A 20,690-nucleotide genomic window follows, 5' to 3' on the forward strand; every position below is an offset into this window, starting at 1 on the left:
CTCAGGCTCACTACCCCCACCCCTACCCCCAATGTCTTCTCTGGAACAGCTCCCTGTAATTTTCTGAGAGAAGGGTTCGAGCTGTTAGCTTCTTTCAGCAGTGCCGAGTTGGCAGAGTGAAGCTGCTAGCCTGGTTGCCACAGCTCAGCTGGCCGGGCTCCGAGCTACATCGCTGGCCCTGGGTTGGGGAAGAAAGGGAAGGGCAACTATAGATCACTGTTTCAGTGAAGGGAGCAACACTTGCTTCCGCAGAGAAAATACCTTCTTTATTCACCTTCACCTCACTCCGAAGAGCTCCCGACTAGCCTGTTTTGTCCCCGGACGCTTTCTCTCCCATTTCAGGAAGCCAGGAGCCAGGGCCCACTCCCTCTTTTCTGGTGTGTGGTCTGAGTTTCAATTCTGTCTGGCAGACAGTATGGAGGACTCCAGGTCAGCAGGGTCATCAGAATGCTAAGAGGAAATCTGATTGATGAGCAAGTGTCAGCAGGAATGAATGGGAGCCTTAATTAATGACTTCTGCCCTGTTTCAAAGAAAGGTTCCCTTACACCCAGTTCTCTCTTTTCTCTGGAAAAAAAAAAAAAATGGGGTGGGGTGAGTAACTGAGGAAGAAAAGGAGGAAAAAACACCCCTATAATCCAAAGTTTTCAAAATGACATAAAGGAGACTTCAAAGACAGACATGGTCAGTTTTTTATGTGCGAGACTGGTTCAGTGATTCTCTCCTCTCTTTGTTTCCACGGACAGCTAGGCTCCATTCCAAAGCTAAAAAATAAAAGGCCACATTGTTCTGAGGCGAACTAGCTTTTACAAGAAATTTCCTCCTCACCACTGGGGCAAATTAACTGCCTCGGCCCTGGGTGCTCTGGGAGCATTTCTTCCTGAGCTGGCTCAGCAGGCCAGCCTCCCACTCCTGCCTGCCCAGGCCAGGAGAGAAGTGTGCTCCAACTACTCTACCCAACAGACTTGGAAAGCCAACTAGCCTAGAGGAAGACCACAAGTCAGAGTGATAAGTGCGGTAACAGAGACTGGATCAGGATTTACGTGCAACAAAGAGGCAACATTAGGGTACAGAAGGGTACCTAGAACAGGTGGTATTGAAACTGAAGTTTGGGCCTCCCTGGTGGCTCAGCAGTAAAGAATCCGCCTGCCAATGTAGAAGATGTGGGTTCAATCCTGGGTCGGGAAGATCCCCTGGAAAAGAAAATGGCCACTCATTCCAATATTCTTGCCTGGGAAATCCCATGGACAGAGGAGCCTAGAGGTCTACAGTCCATGGGGTCACAAAGAGTCAGACATGACTGAGTGACCAAACAACAACAACAAAACCGAGGTTTGCATTCAGGAATTTCAGCTTGCCCATCAACGTTGGACATCTGCTATATGCCTGGTTGTGGAGTTGGATGGTACAAGAGAATACAAAGAGGAAATTTTCAAATCACAGCTCACCCAGTCACTTAAATTCTCTGTTCTTAGAATCCTCAACTCTAACTTGGACTCATAATATCTATTTCCAGGGGGTGCTGAGGAAGCAATAAAATGAGATAACATATGCACAATTCTTATATAGTACTTAGCACATAGAAATTCATCAATAAATGATCATTTAGAAAAGGGGAGGGAAGTTAGTCCCTGTTTGAAGGATTTCCCAGTCAAATGAGACAACAAACATGGAAAATAAGTAATTACATTGTATCTTAGTCAGTTCTAGCTAACAAATTACCATTGACTGGGTGTCCACAAACAACAAAAATTTATTTCTCACAGTTCTGGGGGCTGGAAGTCTAAGGTCAGGGTGCCATCACGGTCAGGTTCTGTGAGAGCCCTTTTTTATTAATATATTGTAGACTGCTACCTTCTCACTATGCTTTCATTCATGAGGGTTCCACAGTCATGACTTAATTACCTCCCAAAGGCCTTATCTCCTATCCCATTGAGGTTGAGGGTTTCAACATATAAATTTGGTGAGGGACACAAATGTTCAGCCCACTGCACAATGTAATATTTTGAAGCCTACAAGAGGTATATACAAAATATGAATACATATACAGATGGCCAAGAGGCAAAAAGATGTTCAACATCTCTAATTATTAAAGAAGTGCAAATCAAAATTACAATGAGATATCACCTCATACTAGTCAGAATGGCCATCATTAAAAAGTTTACAAATAACAAATGCTGGAGAGGATGTGCAGAGAAAGAAATTCTCCTACACTGTTGTTGGAAATGCAAGTTGGTACAGTTACTACGGAAAACAGTATGGAGGTTCTCAAAAATTAAAAATAGAGTTGCTATATGATGCAGCAATACCATTCCTGAGCATATATCCAGGCAAAACACTAAACTAAAAAGACATATGCACCCCTATGTTCATAGTAGTACTATTCACAATAGCCAGGACATGAAAACAACCTAAATGTTCATTGACAGATGAATGTATAAAGAAGATGTGGTAGATATAGACAATGGAACACTATATAATCATAAAATGAACAAAATAATGCCATTTACACCAATATGGATGGAACTAGAGATCATCATACTAAGTGAAGTAAGTCAGAAAGAGAAAGACAAATACCACATGATTTGACTTAAATGTGGAATCTAAAATATGACATAAATTATCTATGAAACAGAAACAGACTCACAGATATAGAGAACAGACTTATGGTTGCCAAAGGGGAGAGGATTAAGGAAGGGATGGACTGGGAGGCTGGGGTTAGTAGATGTAAGCTTTTATATATTGAATGGATAAACAACAGAGTCCAACTGTATAACATGGGGAACTATATTGAATATCCTGTAATAAAGCATAATGGAAAAGAATATCTTTTTAAAAGAATATATGTATATTTATAACTGAATTACTTTGCTGTATAACAGAAATTAATATAACACTGTGAATCAACTACACTTCAATAAAAATAAATAAGTATAAAGCATACTGTATAATATAGTAGGGCTTCCCCGGTGGCTTGGTGTAAAGAATCTGCCTGCAATGCAGGAGCTGCAGGAAATGCAATCACTGGGTCAGGAAGAACCCCTGGAGAAGGGCATGGCAACCTACTCCAGTATTCTTGCCTAGAGAATCCCATGGACAGAGGAGCCTGGCAAGCTACAGTCCACAGGGTTGCAAAGAGTCGGACATGACTGAAGCGACATGCACAGTACAGAAACTCTCAACTGAAAGTTTCAGCAAAGATTGAAGATGCCAAATTTAATCAAAATGTTAAAAATATGGTAACACTTTACCAAATAAAGGAAGCTGGGAGGACAATCTGAGGAGCAAGCCCAGTGAAACTAGACCAAGCTGCTACTATGAGCTTTATGAGTGGAGATGAACAGATGAGAGGCACTGGGGTGACAGAAGCAACCGATCTGGCAATGGGTTGGACATGGGACTGAGAGCAGAGGAAGAAGTGAAAGATGGGCTTCTTGATGAGTAAGATGAGACTGGGCTTAGCGGCAGGAAGCTGGTGCTACTCCAGATTAATCTCACAAGGAACAAGGCAGAGTTGCTCATTCAGGAGAAAAATGAAAAAGCATATTGAGGGGATCCAAAATCCAAACCAGTGGGGTAATTAGCTTCTCTTATGCTTCAAGAAGTGATGAACTGGAGGGAGGACACATAGCTAACTTTGACTTTTAGCAGCCTCAAATGGTAACAGACCCAATTCTGCAATTCTATCACCCTTATGAATTACTGTTAGAACTCTCATCAGATATACCTCTGGCAACCCTTTCAAGCAGGTGGACACATCTGCTGTCATTTTAAAGATGAGAAAGCTGAAATAATGAGCAACATTTTACTAAAAAATTATAGGTCTGTTAACTAAGTTAACTGACTTAACTGATTGTGTTTGAGTTAAAATACAGCAATTCAGTTTGCTGAATTTTTCAAAAACACCTAAAACTAGTAAGTTGTTTTCCAATAACAAATCAAGTTTATGTAAAGTTACTATACAAAATTAAATTTTACAGGTAGTTCTTTGCCATTTGTACTTTTTTATTTACTATAAAATACATGTACATAGGAAAATAATTCTAAAGGTATGAAAGATTGCAATAGAAAGGAAATCTGCCTGTTCCCAAGCCACTCTCGTTTATCCCCTCAAGTCACTACCGGTTTATTGTTTATCTCTAAAAATGAATATGTTATCTTGGAAAAATATGTTCTACACTAATAAAATGTTGTTTGTATAATTCCTTTTATTTACAATGATGTTATACTATACCAAACATAAAGAAGAGCTAATACCTTTCCTTCCCAAACTATTCCAAAAAACTGAAGAGGATGGAACTCTCCCAAATTCATTCTGTGAGGCCACCATTACTCCGTTACCAAAAACTGACAAAAGTCCTACAAAAAAAAGGGAACTTACAAATATCTTTGATGAATACAGTTGCAAAAATCCTCTACAAAATACTAGTAAACCAGCTTCAACACTATATAAAAAGGATCATATACCATGATCAAATTGGATTTATCTAGGGTCACAAGGATGGTTCAATATTTGCACATCAATCAATGTGGCACACCATATTAACAAAAGGGAAGACAAAAACTTCATGATCATCTCAATAGACACAGAAAAAGCATTTGACAAAATTCAACTGCTATTCATGGAGGGAAAAAACGTATCAGAGTGGGCATAGAGAGAACATATCTCAACATAATAAAGACCATTTATGACAAACCCACAACTAACATCATACTCAATGATGAAAAGCTGAATGCCTTTCCTATAAACTCAGAAACATGACTAGGATGCCCACTCACACCACTTCTGTTTACCAAAGCATTGGAAGTCCTAGTCATTGCAATCAGACAGAAAAAGAATAACAATCATACAAATGAAGGGAAGAGGAAAACTTATTTTTGCAGATGACATGATACTTTATACAGAAAACCCTAAAGTCTGCACACACAAAAAACCTTTTAAAACTAATAAATGAGTTCAGTAAAATTGCAGTATATAAGATTAATATAAATAAATGTTTCTTTTATCTACACTAATAATAAACTATCAGAAATTTTTAAAAATCCTGTTTAAAATCACATCAAAAAGAATAAAATAGCTAAGAATAAACTTAACAAAGGAGGTGAAAGACCTATACTCTAAAAACTATAAAACATTAATGGAGGAAATTAAAGATGTTATAAAGAAATGGAAAGATATCCTGTTCTCTTGGATTGGAAGAATTAATATTGTTAAAATGGCCATATTGCCTAAAGCAACCTATAGATTTAATGCAATCCCTATCAAAATAATGATGACACTCTTCACAGAACTAGAACAAATAAACATAAAATTCATGTGGAACCGTAAAAGACCCTGAATTGCCAAATCTTGAGAAAGTAGAACAGAGCTGGAGATATCACCCTCCCAGACCTCAGACTACTGCAAAGCTATAGTAATCAAAAGAACATGGTATTGACATAAAAATGGATACATAGATCAACTGAGCAGGATAAAGAGCCCAGAAATAAACCCATACACTTATGGTAAATTAAGCTATGACAAAGGAGACAAGAATATACAATGAGAAAAGACAGTCTCTTCAGTAAGTGGTGCTGTGAACAGCTACAGGTAAAATAAGAAGATTAGAACATTTTCTTATACCATATAAAAAATAAACTCAAAATTGATTAAATACCTAAATGTAAGACCTAAAACGATGAAAAGAGAAGAGCACATAGGCAGAACACTCTTTGACATAAGTTGTAGCAATATTTTTTAGATCTGTCTCTAAATGCAAAAGAACTAAAAGTAAACAAATATGACCTAATTAAACTTAAAAGCTTTGGCACAGCAAAGGAAACCATCAACAAAACAAAAAGATAACCTATAGAAGGGGGGGAAATATTTGCAAATGATATGACTGATAAAGGGTTAATATTCAAAAAACACAAACAGTACATGCAACTCAATATCAAAAATCCAAACAACTCAGTTTAAAAAATGGGCAGAAGACCTAAGCAGCCATCTTTCCAAAGAAGACATACAGAAGGCTAAAAAGCACTTAAAAAGATGCTCAACATCACTCATTATTAGAGAAATGCAGATCAAAACAAGAATAAGACACCACCTCATCCCCATCAGAATGGCTATCATCAAAAAGTCTACAAATAACAAATGTTAGTGAGGATGTTGAGAAAAGAGACATCTTGTATACTGTTAGTGGAAATGTAGATTAGTGCAGCCACCACAGAAAATAGTATGATGTTTCCTTAAAAAAAAGGAAAATATAACTACTACATGATCCAGCAATTCCACTCCTGGGTATATACCCAGAAAAAACAAAAACATCCCAAAAAAGGCATCTCAATATTCACAGCAACACTATTTACAATAGTCAAGATAAGGAAGCAACCCAAGCATCCGTTAACAGATGAATGGATGAAGAAGACGTGGTACATATATACAATAGAATATTAAGTCAGCCATAAAACCAATGAAATAATGACAATTGCAGCAACATGGATGAACCTAGAGAATATTATGCTTAGTGAAATGTCAGAGAAAAACAAATACTGTATTACTCATATATGAAAATCTAAAAAATAAAATGAATGAATATAGAAAAATAGATTCACAGATTTGAAAAACAAAGTAGTAGTTACTAGTGGGGAGAGGGAAAAGGAAGAGACAAGATAGAGGTGTGATATTAAAAGATACAAACTACTAAGATACAAACTACTATGTATAAAATAGATAAGCAATAAGAATATATTGTATAGCTCAGGAAAATACAGGCATTATCTTGTAACAGCTTTTATGGCATATAGCCTGTAAAAATACTGTATATGCTGGAGACTACTGGTGGGTTACAGTCCATGGGGTCACAAAGAGTCAGACATGACTGACTGACCACTAACACCTGGTGGCTCATATGGGAAAGAATCCACCTGCAATGCAGGAGACATGGGTTCAACCCCTGGGTCAGGAAGATCCTTTAGAGGAGGAAATGGCAACCCACACCAGTATTCTTACCTGGAGAATCCCACGGACAGAGGAGCCTGGTGGGCTACAGTCCACAGGATCTCAAAAGAGTCGGACAGGACTGAACAATTCACATGCACACACACACACACATATATACACTCGCTCTATGCCTGGGGCTCCTATAATATTGTAAGTCAACTATACTTCAATTTTTTTAAAAGGAGTGAAACTGAGAAATTGGTTTAGAAGAAATCAACCTGCTGTCATCTCAAGCCAGTGAGTCCTTAGGCCCAGGGTAATTCCCATGTGTTTTGGGGTCCCTTGGGGAATGCTGATAAAAGGAGTTTCATTTATCCAGATAATTTTCTTTTAGAGAATGTACCCTTGTTGGCTGTTCTTGCTCTGTCCTTTCTCTCTCCTGCTCTTTCCCTGACCCACTACCACCAATATATTTCATAAGAAAAATAACTGAGTGATTTAATTTCCAAAGGATATAGAATTTGAAAAAATCACTTGAATCCCAATCAAGAACAACCTTTCACTTGCCCATCAAGATTGGGAAATCAAGGCTCCATACAGTAAGTGACTCATACAGCTTTTTTCCATAGTACGCAGACGTCAAACATTTGACCTTGGTTCTCCTCTCTGTACTTTTTATACTGTTGGGGAAATATAACTAAAACCAAAATATCTTCCCCTGCCCAGAAAACTTCATAAGGGCCAAAGAGAAAGAAAGCAATTTTATTACTGAATAAGTACTAAACCAGAATATGATGTAAGCACAGACAATACATTAATGAGTTTACTAAGATAGAAAGAAATCTCACCCATTTATACAGTTGTTAGGAGCTGTATCTTTTTCTCTTCAAAATTTATATGTTGCAGTCCTAACCCCTAGAACTTCAGAATGTAACTATATTTGGAGACAGGGCCTTGTAAAAGATGATTAAAAGGAGGGCCCTTATAAAATCAACACACAGAAATCCCTTGCATTCCTATACACTAATAATGAGAAAACAGAAAGAGAAATTTGGAAACAATTCCATTCACCATTGCAACGGAAAGAATAAAATACTTAGGAATATATCTACCTAAAGAAACTAAAGACCTATATATAGAAAACTATAAAACACTGGTGAAAGAAATCAAAGAGGACACTAACAGATGGAGAAATATACCATGTTCATGGATTGGAAGAATCAATATAGTGAAAATGAGTATACTACCCAAAGCAATTTATAGATTCAATGCAATCCCTATCAAGCTACCAACAGTATTCTTCACAGAGCTAGAACAAATAATTTCACAATTTGTATGGAAATACAAAAAACCTCGAATAGCCAAAGCGATCTTGAGAAAGAAGAATGGAACTGGAGGAATCAACCTACCTGACTTCAGGCTCTATTACAAAGCCACAGTTATCAAGACAGTATGGTACTGGCACAAAGATAGAAATATAGATCAATGGAACAAAATAGAAAGCCCAGAGATAAATCCACGCACATATGGACACCTGATCTTTGACAAAGGAGGCAAGAATATACAATGGATTAAAGACAATCTCTTTAACAAGTGGTGCTGGGAAATCTGGTCAACCACTTGTAAAAGAATGAAACTAGAACACTTACTAACACCATACACAAAAATAAACTCAAAATGGATTAAAGATCTCAATGTAAGACTAGAAACTATAAAACTCCTAGAGGAGAACATAGGCAAAACACTCTCTGACATACATCACAGCAGGATCCTCTATGACCCACCTCCCAGAATATTGGAAATAAAAGCAAAAATAAACAAATGGGACCTAATTAACCTTAAAAGCTTCTGCACATCAAAGGAAACTATTAGCAAGGTGAAAAGACAGCCTTCAGAATGGGAGAAGATAATAGCAAATGAAGCAACTGACAAACAACTAATCTCAAAAATATACAAGCAACTCCTACAGCTCAACTCCAGAAAAATAAATGACCCAATCAAAAAATGGGCCAAAGAACTAAATAGACATTTCTCCAAAGAAGACATACAGATGGCTAACAAACACATGAAAAGATGCTCAACATCACTCATTATCAGAGAAATGCAAATCAAAACCACTATGAGGTACCATTTCACACCAGTCAGAATGGCTGTGATCCAAAAGTCTACAAGTAATAAATGCTGGAGAGGATGTGGAGAAAAGGGAACCCTCTTACACTGTTGGTGGGAATGCAAACTAGTCCAGCCACTATGGAGAACAGTGTGGAGATTCCTTAAAAAACTGGAAATAGAACTGCCTTATGATCCAGCAATCCCACTGCTGGGCATACACACTGAGGAAACCAGAAGGGAAAGAGACACGTGTACCCCAATGTTCATCGCAGCACTGTTTATAATAGCCAGGACATGGAAGCAACCTAGATGTCCATCAGCAGATGAATGGATAAGAAAGCAGTGGTACATATACACAATGGAGTATTACTCAGCCATTAAAAAGAATACATTTGAATCAGTTCTAATGAGGTGGATGAAACTGGAGCCTATTATACAGAGTGAAGTAAGCCAGAAAGAAAAACACCAATACAGTATACTAGTGCATATATATGGAATTTAGAAAGATGGTAACAATAACCCTGTGTACGAGACAGCAAAAGAGACACTGATGTATAGAACAGTCTTATGGACTCTGTTGGAGAGGGAGAGGGTGGAAAGATTTGGGAGAATGGCATTGAAACATGTAAAATATCATGTATGAAATGAGTTGCCAGTCCAGGTTCGATGCACGATACTGGATGCTTGGGGCTGGTGCACTGGGATGACCCAGAGGGATGGTATGGGGAGGGAGGAGGGAGGAGGGTGCAGGATGGGGAACACATGTATACCTGTGGCGGATTCATTTTGATATTTGGCAAAACTAATACAATTATGTAAAGTTTAAAAATAAAATAAAATTAAAAAAAAAAAAAGAATCCTGAACTACGCAGGCAATGTGCAGTGATACCAGTGGTTATAAATGTTTGACAACATTCTAATTTTTTCCTGTACATCAATCTCTGTGAAAATGACATTGACTTTTTATATTAAAATTTTCTAGAACCAAAAAAAAAAAAAAGGAGGGCCCTTATCTAATCTGACCAATGTCCTTATAAGAGGAAATTTGTTTTAAAAATTGCTTCACAATGTTGTATTGGTTTCTGCTATACAACGTGAATCAGCCATAAGTACATATATATTGCCTCCCTCTTGAGCCTCCCTCCCACCTCACCCTCATATCACCTCTCTAGGTTGTCCCAGAGCACCAGGCTGAAGCTTTCTATGTTATACAGCAACTTCTTACTGGCTACCTATTTAATATCTGGTAAGATCCAACCAGTCCATCCTAAAGGAAATCAGTCCTAAATATTGACTGGAAGGACTGATGCTGAAGCTGAAGCTCCAATACTTTGGCCACCTGATGAGAAGAGCTGACTCACTGGAAAAGACCCTGATGCTGGAAAAGATTGAAGGCAGGAGAAGGGGGCAGCAGAGGACGAGATGGTTGGATGGCATCACTGACTCCATGGACATGAGTTTGAGCAAGCTCTGGGAGTTGGTGATGGACAGGGAGGCCTGGCGTGCTGCAGTCCATGGGGTCTCAAAGAGTCGGATTCGACTGAGCGACTGAACTGAAGTGAATTTTTATATTGCAATGCTACTCCCTCAATTTGTCCCACAGAAAAGGAAATTTGAACACACAAAAAGCCCCAAGGGTGTGCGTGTGTACACAACAGAAAACCACGTGGGGACATAGCGAGAAGGCGCTGTCATCAGCCAGAGGCCTCGGAAGAAGCCACGCTGGCCAGTGCCTCGAGCTCGGACTCGCAGCCCACAGAACCCAGAGGAATCGATTTCTGTCATTTATGCCATCCCGTTGGAGAAGGCAATGGCAACCCACTCCAGTACTCTTGCCTGGAAAATCCCATGGATGGAGGAGCCTGGTGGGCTGCAGTCCATGGGGTTGCACAGAGTTGGACACAACTGAAGCGACTTAGCAGCAGCAGCAGCAGCATGCCATCCCATCCATGGTATTTTGTTATGGCAGCCCTAACAAACCGAGAGCCAAGCAGGTGCAATCCGTTTCAAACATGTTCTCAGGTGAAACAAAAGCTAGTCCTCACCTCAGAGGACTTGTCACACATAGTTTATCTTAGATTCACCTGGTAATTGAGGTGGCCATCTATAAACATTTACTAACTGGCTTTATCCTAAGGAAAAATAAATTTCTCAAATCTTCATGAAAGAAGGTAGTTTTACAACTTGGAGCAGGGCACCCACTGAGGTTAGGCTCTTACCTTCTCCCAGAAACTGGGATGGAGAGAGGCTGTCTCCCTTGATGGTTACCTGTTAAAGAGAAGGCTGCCAGGATGAGTGGTGGTGCCAGTACATAGCAATAAGAATATACTTAATGCCGCTCAACTACTCCCTTTAAAACTATTCTCTTTAAAAACTTCAACATATTATATTGTTATATATATTTCACCACTTTAAAAAGAGAGATTTTTTCCAAGTCCTTGAAAGACATGCCTGGAAATGCTTTTTAAAAAGATTTATATACATCTCAAAGGGGTAGAGAAACAACTTATAATTTTTCTAAAGAAAATGCTCGAAGGAGAAGGAGGGGGAGAAGTCTCTCTTCTTATCTCAACAGGGAGAATTAAGTCCCTTATTTTTAATTTGTATGTGCCACGAGTCGCAAAAGAAACAATCAAAAAAATGTAAAGGGAAGCCCTGGATTAGGGAGAAAATATTTGCAAACCATACATCTTATAATAGGTTAAAATCCAAAATATACAAGAAACTTCTACAAATCAGTAGCAAAAATACAGATAACCTGATTTTAAAGGGGGCCAAAAGGCCTGGATAGACATTTCTCCAGTGGAAATAATATGTAAAGATCACAATAATAAGAGTTCAATTAGAACACAAGCCATTAGAGACAGGAGACAGGATGCATGGTAATCTTTCTCAACAGGAGCCCCCTGATAAAATTAAATCTTACATAAAAAAATTTTGAATGACCTTCTTTTAAATTATCTTAAGGATGGTGCATATCTAGGGCCATTTCTAACTACAATGGAGAAATGTTAATTTATTACACATAATGGATGCTTTAAGTATTGGGGCATAATTCCCTCATTAAATACATTTTTTAAAAGACTTAAAGTAAGAATCTGAGGAAGAGAGAATGGTCAAGAAGGAAAACCAAGCTTCAGGCTTCGCACCTGAGAGGCTGAGAGTTCTATTCACTGAAACAAGAAACACAGTCCTCTGGCTTTGCAGAAAGTTCTGCTGCATCTAGAATGATATTTCTTGCCCTTTCAGCCCAACCTGCCTGGACGTTCCACAGGAAGAATCACTCTTCATGTCCCAAAACCAAGTTCTCATTTTCCATTTCCCTATAACCTCTTTCTAACCTCAGTCGGTTGGACTTTGACCTGGTGATGACAAAAGTCGGTGTTTTGTAATCACCATTTCAAGGGCAGGGTCTATGCAGATGTTTCTGCGCAATCTCACAGTGCCTACCACAGGGCAGGTGCTCTCTGTATATTCAGTTCAGTCACTCAGTCATGTCCAACTCTTTGCGACCCCATGGACTGCAGCACACCAGGCTTCCCTGTCCATCAACAACTCCTAAAACTTGCTCAAACTCATGTCCGTCGAGGTGGTGATGCCATCCAACCATCTCAACCTCTGTTGTCCCCTTCTCCCGCTTTCAATCTTTCCCAGAATCAGGGTCTTTTCCAATGAGTCAGTTCTTTGCATCAGGGGCCAAAGTATTGAAATTTCAGCTTCAGCATCAGTCCTTCCAATGAATATTCAGGACTAATTTCCTTTAGGATTGACCAGTTTGATCTCCTTGCAATCCAAGGGACTCAAGAGTCTTCTCCAACACCAGCATCAATTCTTCAGCGCTCAGCTTTCTTTATAGTCCAATTCTCATATCCATACATGACTACTGGAAAAAACCATAGCTTTGACTAGATGGACATTTGTTGGCAAAGTAGTATCTCTGCTTTTTAATAAGCTGTCTAGGTTGGTCATAGTGTTTCTTCCAAGGAGCAAGTGTCTTTTCATTTCATGGCTGCAGTCACCATCTGCAATGATTTTGGAGCCCAAAAAAATAAAGTCTGTCTTGGCTTCCACTGTTTCCCCGTCTATTTGCCATGAAGTGATGGGACCAAATGCCATGATCTTAGTCTTCTGAATGTTGAGTTTTAAGCCAACTTTTTCACTCTCCTCTTTGACTTTCAACAAGAGGTTCTTTTTTTAGTTCTTCTTCACTTTCTACCATAAGGGTGGTGTCATATGCTTATCTGAGGTTATTGATATTTCTCCCAGAAATCTTGATTCCAGCTTGTGCTTCATCCAGCTCAGCATTTTGCATGATATACTCTGCATATAAGTTAAATAAGCAGGGTGACAATACACAACCTTGACGTATTCCTTTCCCGATTTGGAACCGTCTGTTGTTCCATGTCCAGTTCTAACTGTTGCTTCTTGACCTGCATACAGATTTCTCAGAAGACAGGTCAGGTGGTCTGGTATTCCCATCTCTTTCAGAATTTTCCACAGTTTGTTGTGATCCACACAAAGGCTTTGGCATAGTCAATAAAGCAGATGTTTTTCTGGAACTCTCTTGCTTTTTTGATGATCCAACAGATGCTGGAAATTTGATCTCTGGTTTCTCTGTCTTTTCTAAATCCAGCTTGAACATGTGGAAGTTCATAGTTCACATACTGTTGAAGCCTGGCTTGGAGAATTTTGAGCATTACTTTACTAGCGTGTGAGATGAGTGCAATTGTGTGGCAGTTTGAGCATTCTTTGGCATTGCCTTTCTTTGAGATTGGAATGAAAACTGACATTTTCCAGTCCTGTGGCCACTGCTGAGTTTTCCAAATTTGCTGGCATATTGAGTACAGCACTTTCACAGCATCATCTTTTAGGATTTGGAATAGCCCAACTGAAGCTTTGTTTGTAATGATGCTTCCTAAGGCCCACTTGACTTTTCATTCCAGGATGCCTGGCTCTAGGTTGGTGATCACACCATAGTGATTATCTTGGTCATGAAGATCTTTTTTGTACAGTTCTTCTGTGTATTTTTGCCACTTCTTCTTAATATCTTCTGCTTCTGTTAGGTCCATACCATTTCTGTCCTTTATTGTGCCCATCTTTGTGTGAAATTTTCCCTTGGTATCACTAATTTTCTTGAAGAGATCTCTAGTCTTTCCCATTCTGTTGTTTTCCTCTATTTCTTTGCATTGATCTCTGAGGGAAGGCTTTCTTATCTCTCCATGATATTCTTTGGAACTCTGCATTCAAATGGATTTATCTTTCCTTTTATCCTTTGCCTTTCACTTCTCTCCTTTTCTCAGTTATTTGTAAGGCCTCCTCAGACAACCATTTTGCCTTTTTTCATTTCTTTTTCTTGGGCTGGTCTTGATCACTACCTCCTGTACAATTTCACAAACATCTGTCCATATTTCCTCAGGTGTTCTATCAGATCTAATCCCTTGAATCTATTTGTCACTTAGATGATAGCTTGTGGTGACTAGACCTACCTGGTGGCTCACATGGTAAATTGTCTGCCTACAATGCAGGAGACCAGGTTCAATCCCTGGATTGGGAAGATCTCCTGGAGAAGGAAATGGCAACCCACTCCAGTATTCTTGACTGGAAAATCCCATGGATGGAGGACCCTGGTAGGCTACAGCCCATGCGGTCCCAAAGAGTTGGACAGGACTGAGCAACTTCACTTTATGGTGATTAGTAATCTAAGAAGAAGATTTAGCTTCGGGACCAGGGACCAGGCTTGATCACTCAAGAGCTTTTGTGTAGCAGAGTTTTATTAAAGTATGAAAAGGTACAGAGAAAACTTCTGACATAGACATCAGAAGGGGGACAGAGAGCGCTCCCCTGCTAGTGTTAGCAATGGAGTTATATACTTTTTAATTGGTCATTATAATAAATCAAAAGAATGTCTCAAGGTTTTAAAGATCTTACTAGACCCACTCCTATAATTTACATTTTAAGATGACAAGATTAGAATTAACAATAGAAAGATCTTACCAGACTCACTCCCATAATATCCTTTTTAAGATAAAAGGATTAGTCAGAAGGTTTTCGAGAAGGAGAAACTGTCCTCAGGCAGGATACATTGTTGTTATATAATTCTTATTACAGAGTTTAAACTGAGTTGTTGTGTAATCATCAGTTTCAGGCTTAAACAAAAAAAAATGTTTTATGTGACTAAGACTAAGGAATGTAGAGAGAAAAATAGTCCTTTATCCTTTCCTTCTCCTTGAGAATTCCAGACCTCTATTTCCTTATTGATGTACTCCTTTTCCTTTTTGGAACCAGTCTGTTGTTCCATGTCCAGTTCTAACTGTTGTTTCCTGACCTGCATATAGGTTTCTTAAGAGGCAGATCAGGTGGTCTGGTATTCCCATCTCTTTCAGAATTTTCCACAGTTTATTGTGATCCACACAGTCAAAGGCTTGCTGCTGCTGCTGCGTCACTTTAGTCGTGTCCGACTCTGTGCGACCCCATAGACAGCAGCCCACTAGGCTCCTCTGTCCCTGGAATTCTCCAGGCAAGAACACTGGAGTGGGTTGCCATTTCCTTCTCCACTGCATGAAAGTGAAAAGTGAAAGTGAAGTCGCTCAGTCGTGTCCGACTCCTAGAGACCCCAGGGACTGCAGCCTACCAGGCTCCTCCGTCCATGGGATTTTCTAGGCAAAAGTACTGGAGTGGTGTGCCATAGTCAATAAAACAGAAACAGATGTTTTTCTGGAACTCTCTTGCTTTTTCCATGATCCAGCGGATGTTGGCAATTTGATCTCTGGTTCCTCTGCCTTTTCTAAAACCAGCTTGAAAATCAGGAAGTTCACGGTTCACATATTACTGAAGCCTGACTTGGAGAATTTTGAGCATTACTTTACTAGCGTGTGAGATGAGTGCAATTGTGCGGTAGTTTGAGCATTCTTTGGCATTGCCTTTCTTTGGGATTGGAATGAAAACTGACCTTTTCCAGTCCTGTGGCCACTGCTGAGTTTTCCAAATTCGCTGGCATATTGAGTGCAGCACTTTCACAGCATCATCTTTCAGGATTTGGAATAGCTCAACTGGAATTCTATCACCTCCACTAGCTTTGTTTGTAGTGATGCTTTCTAAGGCCCACTTGACTTCACATTCCAGGATGTCTGGCTCTAGGTGAGTGATCACACCATCGTGATTATCTGGGTCATGAAGATCTTTTTTGTACAGTTCTTCTGTGTATTCTTGCCATCTCTTCTTAATATCTTCTGCTTCTGTTAGGTCCATACCATTTCTGTCCTTTATTGAGCCCATCTTTGCATGAAATGTTCCTTTGGTATCTCTGATTTTCTTGAAGAGATCTCTAGTCTTTCCCATTCTGTTGTTTTCCTCTATTTCTTTGCATTGATCGCTGAAGAAGGCTTTCTTATCTCTTCTTGCTATTCTTTGGAACTCTGCATTCAGATGTTTATATCTTTCCTTTTCTCCTTTGCTTTTCGCAAGGCTGTATATTGTCACCCTGCTTATTTAACTTATATGCAGAGTACATCATGAGAAACGCTGGACTGGAAGAAACACAAGCTGGAATCAAGATTGCCAGGAGAAATATCAATAACCTCAGATATGCAGATGACACCACCCTTATGGCAGAAAGTGAAGAGGAACTCAAAAGCCTTTTGATGAAGGTGAAAGTGGAGAGTGAAAAAGGTGGCTTAAAGCTCAACATTCAGAAAACGAAGATCATAGCATCCGGTCCCATCACTTCATGGGAAATAGATGGGGAAACAGTGGAAACAGTGTCAGACTTTATTTTTCTGGGCTCCAAAATCACTGCAGATGGTGACTGCAGCCATGAAATTAAAAGACGCTTACTCCTTGGAAGGAAAGTTATGACCAACCTAGATAGCATATTCAAAAGCAGAGACATTATTTTGCCAACAAAGGTCCGTCTAGTCAAGGCTATGGTTTTTCCTGTGGTCATGTATGGATGTGAGAGTTGGACTGTGAAGAAGGCTGAGCACTGAAGAATTGATGCTTTTGAACTGTGGTGTTGGAGAAGACTCTTGAGAGTCCCTTGGACTGCAAGGAGATCCAACCAGTCCATTCTGAAGGAGATCAGCCCTGGGATTTCTTTGGAAGGAATGATGCTGAAGCTGAAAGTCCAGAACTTTGGCCACCTGATGCGAAGAGTTGACTCACTGGCAAAGACTCTGATGCTGGGAGGGATTGGGGGCAAGAGGAGAAGGGGACGACAGAGGATGAGATGGCTGGATGGCATCACTGATTCGATGGACGTGAGTCTGAGTGAACTCCGGGAGTTGGTGATGGACAGGGAGGCCTGGCGTGCTGCGATTCATGGGGTCGCAAAGAGTTGGACATGACTGAGCGACTGATCTGATCTGATATGATCTAATTTCCTTCTTAAGAGCCCCAGACCCCTTTCTCCTTCTCAGAGACCCCAGACTTCTCATCAACCTGCCTAGGAATTGACTATTCTCAACTTTACTGTATAATTGTAAGGGATTTGATTTAAATCATACCTGAATGGTTAAGTGGTTTTCCCTACTTTCTCCAATTTAAGTCTGAATTTTGCAGTAAAGAGTTCATGATCTGAACCACAGTCAGCTCCCAGTCTTGTTTTTGCTGACCATATAGAGCTTCTCCATCTTTGGCGGCAAACATAATCAATCTGATTTCGGTGTTGACCATATGGTGATGCCCATGTGTAGAGTCGTCTCTTGTGTTGTTGGAAGAGGGTGTTTGCTATGACCAGTGCATTCTCTTGGCAAAACTCTGTTAGCCTTTGCCCTGCTTCATTCTGTACTCCAAGGCCAAATTTGCCTGTTACTCCAGGTATTTCTTGACTTCCTACTTTTGCATTCCAGTCCCCTATGATGAAAAGGACATCTTTTTTTGGTGCTAGTTCTAGAAGGTCTTGTAGGTCTTCATAGAACTGTTCAACTTCAGCTTCTTCAGCATTACTGGTTGGGGCATAGACTTGGATTACTATGATATTGAATGGTTTGCCTTGGAAATGAACAGAGATCATTCTATCATTTTTGAGATTGCATTGCAGACTCTTGTTGACTATGAGGGCTACTCCATTTCTTCTAAGGGATTCTACAGTAGTAGATACAATCGTCATCTGCGTTAAATTTGCCCGTTCCAGTCCACTTTAGTTCACTGATTCCTAAAATGTCAGTGTTCACTCTTGCCCTCTCCTGTTTGACCATTTCCAATTTACCTTGATTCATGGACCATATATGTATATATTGAGTCAATAATTAGTTATACACTCATGATGATTAAACCATTTGGAACTTAAGCAAGAAAGCGACTTAAGATTTGTATTTAATAGGATTATTCTGGCTCCAATTTGCAGAATCTCTGGAGGTTTTCTTAACCTCAGCACTATTGATATTTGAACTGGTTGATTCTTTGTTGTCTGTCCTTGCATTGTAGGATGTTTAGCATCCTACATTCCTGGCCTCTACCTACTCATTATTATTAGCTCTCATCCCCAATCATAAAAGCAAAAAATGTCTCTTCAGACATTGGCAATGTTCTCTAGGAACCAAAATTGTCCCTTGATGAGAAGCACTGTAAAAAAGGGAAAAGAAGATGAAGGATCAGTCAGAGGCCAGTCACCAGGTAATGTCATAGGAGAAAGAGAGAAATACAGTCACATTGATTTAAAATGTCTACTATGTGCTGGGCACTTTACATATGTTATCATATTCTAAAGAGGGATATGGAATAAGAGAGCCCTACTCCCATACTGACTGCCCCCTGAAATCCCTTGACCTGAGGTCAAGCTCCCAAATGATTAAACCCTAGAACAGACACCATCACTTTCCCTGGCCCCATATGAGTGCGGTGGAGTCTAATTCCCACGCCATGTCAAAGAGGAGTGTTTGACATTGCTGCATGGATATTAATTTGGTATTCTGGGGAGGCCTCAAAATCACTTTCCAGTCAGCTTCAAGGGGGAACAGGGAGAGGTTCTTTGCGCACGCTGGTCAAACTACAGAACTTGGGTATACTATTCCTTTGCCCAAGCCCTCAGGCACCTATGGGGAGCCTCTCCCTGGGGATCACACAGCTGTAGGGCTAAGAGCTGAATGCTGGAGTCAATCAATTTTCCTGGTGAGGTTCAGCTCAAAGGGCCCTGGCAGGTGCCTATGCCTTCATTCAGCAGCCTGGGGACTTGGTTTGCTCTTCTCTGCTCCCACCAACGCCCGCTGACTGTTGCTGGTATTAATAACCTAAGCAGCAGGAGGTTTCGTACCAGAATCAGGTCTGTCTGGATAATTATCTAGTGGCCTAGGACCAGTCAGTAAATTACTCTGTGACCTGAGAATTCAGCAGGTTACCACCATCACTCAGTCCTGCTCACTTTATTGCCTTCCCCTCCTGCTGCACTGACATTTATTTGTCTAGTTTACATTCAGAGCATTGATTTCATGCCTTTTGTTTTCTGACTTAGAGATGAGAATTAGTTCCTTTGGAAAGACTGGTTCTCAGGTTAGTGGGATGACTGTAGTGAAATGGGGAGGGGGTACATTGCAGTTTTTGTTTAGTGCAATTGTTTCATGGGCTCCCAGCACATCAACACCTGCTCTCTGTGTTACTCCCACACACATTTGTTTTTGTCAAGAATTGTGACACTCTCTAGTAAACTGCCTGTGTATGTAACCTTGAATATTGGAGAAGGGGAGGTCAGAGAAAAAAATTCACATCACCCCCACCTCACACACTACATTTCAGCTATACCAAATAGGAATGGTACAGCCAAACTACTTTTTCCAAATTATTAATACTTGGGATATTTGCATAAACTGTTCCCTTTATCTAGAGCACTCTTTGCCCTCTCCTCTACTACACTCTTGTTCATCTTTCAGGTCCTACTTTAGATGCTACCTGCCCGCCCTCCACCCCCACCACCATTATAAGGAAGTTTTTCCTCACCAATCCAGAACATAGTTACTCATGCCCCTTCTAGACTGCCATAGAATCCTATACCTTATTTTTATGAGCAGTTCAAGTTGGTTGTGATTACCTGTTTTCTTGTCTGTCCCATCTTTCCAGACTGTGAGCTCAATGAGGACAAAACCCAGTTCACATCTGTACTCAGCTCCCATTTAAAGTAGCCAAAAAGATTTAGTAAGTAGATGTAGGAAGATATCCTCTATGTCTATGTTCCAGGCAAACTCATTTTTCAGCTTCAGCTCAGCAAAGAAATTCACTTTCATATTCAACACCACTCTCCAAAGAGAGCTGTCATGAAGTTCCCCAGCAGGGAACCTACAGCTTTGGCTAAGGATTGTATCCCCATTCCCTGGAATTATCTACTTCATCCAATCTTCTTTTCAATTCATTGGTAAATTGAAACTCTTACCCAGCACTAGTAAGGGTTTAAACTGTTTATAGTTAGACATATTTGGGACTCTGATTTGGTTCACCACCGACGACTCTGACCAAGCCTCAGCCTCCTCAGCTGTGAAATGAACATACTAGTTTCTACCTCATAGAGCTACAAAGATTGAATGATGTGTAACCTTAGTAAAACATATGACTCATCTCCCAGCTGAGTGCTGTATAAGATTTAGCTATCATTATTGATGTCAGGTTAAAATTAATCACTTTTGATGCATTTATCAAGCTGAATTTTACATGCCTGTCTCCCCTACAAGA

General features: G+C 40.0%; 1 long non-coding RNA gene across 1 annotated transcript; it reads right to left on the reverse strand.

Annotated features, from left to right (window-relative positions):
- Positions 1-362: 362 nt before the first annotated feature.
- Positions 363-12,315, reverse strand: LOC129653824 (uncharacterized). The gene is made up of 4 exons (XR_008715223.1): positions 12,185-12,315; positions 11,255-11,303; positions 1,080-1,191; positions 363-565 (listed from the first exon to the last, which is right to left on the reverse strand). It is a non-coding gene; the product is annotated as an uncharacterized LOC129653824 (long non-coding RNA).
- Positions 12,316-20,690: the final 8,375 nt, after the last annotated feature.

This window comes from Bubalus kerabau, chromosome 5 (assembly GCF_029407905.1).
Source record: "Bubalus kerabau isolate K-KA32 ecotype Philippines breed swamp buffalo chromosome 5, PCC_UOA_SB_1v2, whole genome shotgun sequence".
Taxonomy (NCBI): Eukaryota; Metazoa; Chordata; class Mammalia; order Artiodactyla; family Bovidae; genus Bubalus; species Bubalus kerabau.